Below are 3,279 nucleotides of genomic sequence, written 5' to 3' on the forward strand. Positions count from 1 at the left end.
CTTCAAGACCTCAACACCAAAAAGACAAATAACTCAATACACAAATGGGCAAAAGACTTGAAGACACTTCACCAAAGAAGATACACAGGCAGACAACAAACACATGAGAAATTGCTTACTATCATTAATCATTAGAGAGATGCAAATCAAAATAACAATGAGATATCATCTCACCCCAGCAATAATAACAAAATTCAACAGGTCAGAAAATAACAAATGCTGGTGAAGTTGTGGAGAGATTGGAACTCTTGTGCACTGTTGGTAGGACTGTAAAATGGTACAACCATTGTGGGGAATGTTATGGCATTTCCTTAAAAAACTGAAAATAGAAGTACCATTTGACCCAGCAATTCCATTACTGGAATATGTACTAATGAAAGGAAGATGGGGCAATCCACTTCCATAGTGATACTGCCTCGAAAACCCAAGGAGGGGTCGCTATGAGTAGGGTCTGACTGGACAGCACATAACAACAACAACAACAAGGTGAGACATAGCACATCAACAGACATGTGTACACCTATGTTAATTGCAGCACAATTTACTATAGCAAAGAGATGGAAACAGCCTAAATGCCCATCAACAGATGAGTGGATAACCAAATTATGGTTCATGCACACAATGGAATACTATGCTACATTAAAGAACATTGAGGGATACGCGAATCATCTCACAACATGGATGAACCTGGAGGACATTATGCTGAGTGAAATAAGTTAATCGCAGAAAGACAAGTACTGTATGAACCCATTACTATAAAAAGACAAAGAAGGGTTTGCTTGGGGAAGGAAACTCACTTAGTAGGTTATTGGGATGAGGAGGGAAGAGAAAGGATTAATTTCAGGCTAGTTGGGGCCCACATGCTGACATGGGTAGGGCAAGGGATATATGAGAAGGATCTGTGACCACCATGATAACATTAGAAAATGGGAGGACACCAAATTGTGCATCTAAAAGATAGACAACAGAGGCTAGTACCAACCAATGTGTCCACTATACTGCATTGCCATTAACACCAAACACCAGGCTACAGATAGACACGTAAACACCCGAGAGGATCAGATGGGGGCCATTGAACAGGAGTATACTCTACACCATGGATATATTCAGCTGAGGCTTATCTTGCACAGACACCAGTGATACAAAATACCTACAATAGAAGACAGACACAGAGTAATCCCTCACAAACAATCAGACACTATGGGAGAGAGATCCAATAGATCTACCACTTCAGGGCCATCGTACTGGGCTACACCAGACTCAATTGGCACAACAAAATACATAAAAGCCTTGCTCTGCATTCTACATAGGTGAGTAGAGACTGGTGTCTTAAAAGCTTTCAAGCAGCCATCTAAGGTGCAACTAACAGTCTCCTAGCATCGGAAGTGCAGAAGAATGCAAAAAAAAAAAAGGGGGGGAGGTCATTTGGAAGTCATCAGTCATAGCATGATGGCCCTCGAGACCAGAAGAACTAGATGGCACCTGGCTATCATCACAACCACTCAGGAAAGGATCAAATCTAGAGATCCTGGATAGAGTGGGTGGGAAAACATGCAAGAAAATCCAAAAACTCGATAATAACCAGAATTACTGGTCAGATGAAATCAGGTGAGACCCCCAATACTATGGCCCTGGAATGCACATGCAAAAAAATGTATCCCCAGGGGCTGGCTCTCAGCCCAATAATTAACAAGATGTACATTCAGACCACTCAACCCAGGATGATGCACCCACATACTCTATGGTAATACATCCCTTAGAGCAATAGACCATGTGATACAGAGGACCAACATTCAAATTGAGGAAATGCAGAACAAATATGAGGGACACAAGAGGAGGGTTATAGGGTAGGGAAGGATGCAGACTGGGTTGGATATGGTAAACGGGGAGTGAAACTAAATGTACACATAACTTTGAATGTGAAACAAGCTCTTAAATTTTTTTTTAAAAAAAGAAATTTGCTATTATTGCTGGAGTGAGATGATATCTCATTATTTTTTTTTCCTTTGCATATCTCTAATGGCTAGTGATCATGAGCATTTTCTGATATGTTTAATGGTTGCTAGTACATCATCTTTATTTAACTATCTGTTCTTGTCCCTTCCCATTGATGAATTGGAGTGTTTGTGGTTTTGGTATTGAGGTGTTGAATTTTCTATAGATTTTTGAGATAAGTCCTTTGTCAGATACGTCATAGGCATATATTTTTTCCCAATCTATAGGTTTTCTTTTTATCCTTTCAAAGAAGTCTTATGATGTACATAAGAATTTAATTTTTAAAAGGTCCCAGTCATCTAGCTTCTCTTCCGCATCCTGTACATTCTGGGTTATGCTTGATAGTCTATTTTTGACATAAATTAGGGCCCCTAGATTTGTCCCTATTTTATTTTTGACCAGCTTTATAGGTTTGGGATTTACATTTAAATCTTGGACCCAATTTAAGTTTGGTTTCGTGTATGGGATGAGGTATCACTCTTGTCTCATTTTTCTGCAGGTGTATATCCAATTTTGCTAGCACAATTTGTAAAAGAGGCCATCTCTCCCCCATTTAATGAGTCTTGGTCTTTTGTCAAAGATCAGTTTTCCATAGCTGAATAGGTCTATTTCTGCATTTTCAATCTGTCATTGTACCAATACCATGTTGTTTTCAATACTGTGACTGTATAGTAGGTTTGACATCTGGGAGTGTGATACCTCCCACATTGTCTTCTTCAACAGTGCTTGGCTTATGTGAGGTCTCTTTCCCTTCCACATGAAGTTAACACTTGTTTTATCCACATCCTTAAAAAGTGTTTGTTGGTATCTGGATCAGGATTACATTGAATGTGTAGATTGCTTTGGGTAGTATTGACATTTTCACAATATTCAGTCTTCCTATCCATGAACAAGGAGCTCTGGTGGTGTAGTGCCTAAGACATTTGACTACTAACCTAAATCCTCCAGCCACTCCATGGAAGGGAAGTTGGGCAATCTGTTTCTGTTGAGATACTGCCTTGGAAACCTGAAGAGGGGTCCCTATGAGTCCAGACCAATTTGATGATGGCAGTGAGGTTATTTTGTTCTTGTTGTTGTTTACCCATAAACATGGCAGGTTCTTTCCTTTGTAGTTTCTTGTAGTAGTGTTTTAGTTTTCTTTGTATCGGTATTTTATGCGTCTGGTACAATTTATTCCTAGATATATTTTATCTTGTTGGTAGCTATTTGAATGGTATTGTTTTCCCTACTTCCGTTTCAAAAGTTTCTTTGTTGATGTAGATGAATCCAACTGATTTTTATATG

The sequence above is a fragment of the Orycteropus afer genome, unplaced genomic scaffold (genome assembly GCF_000298275.1).
Source record: "Orycteropus afer afer isolate SDZICR_OR568_19922 unplaced genomic scaffold, OryAfe1.0 scaffold00727, whole genome shotgun sequence".
Classification (NCBI taxonomy): Eukaryota; Metazoa; Chordata; class Mammalia; order Tubulidentata; family Orycteropodidae; genus Orycteropus; species Orycteropus afer.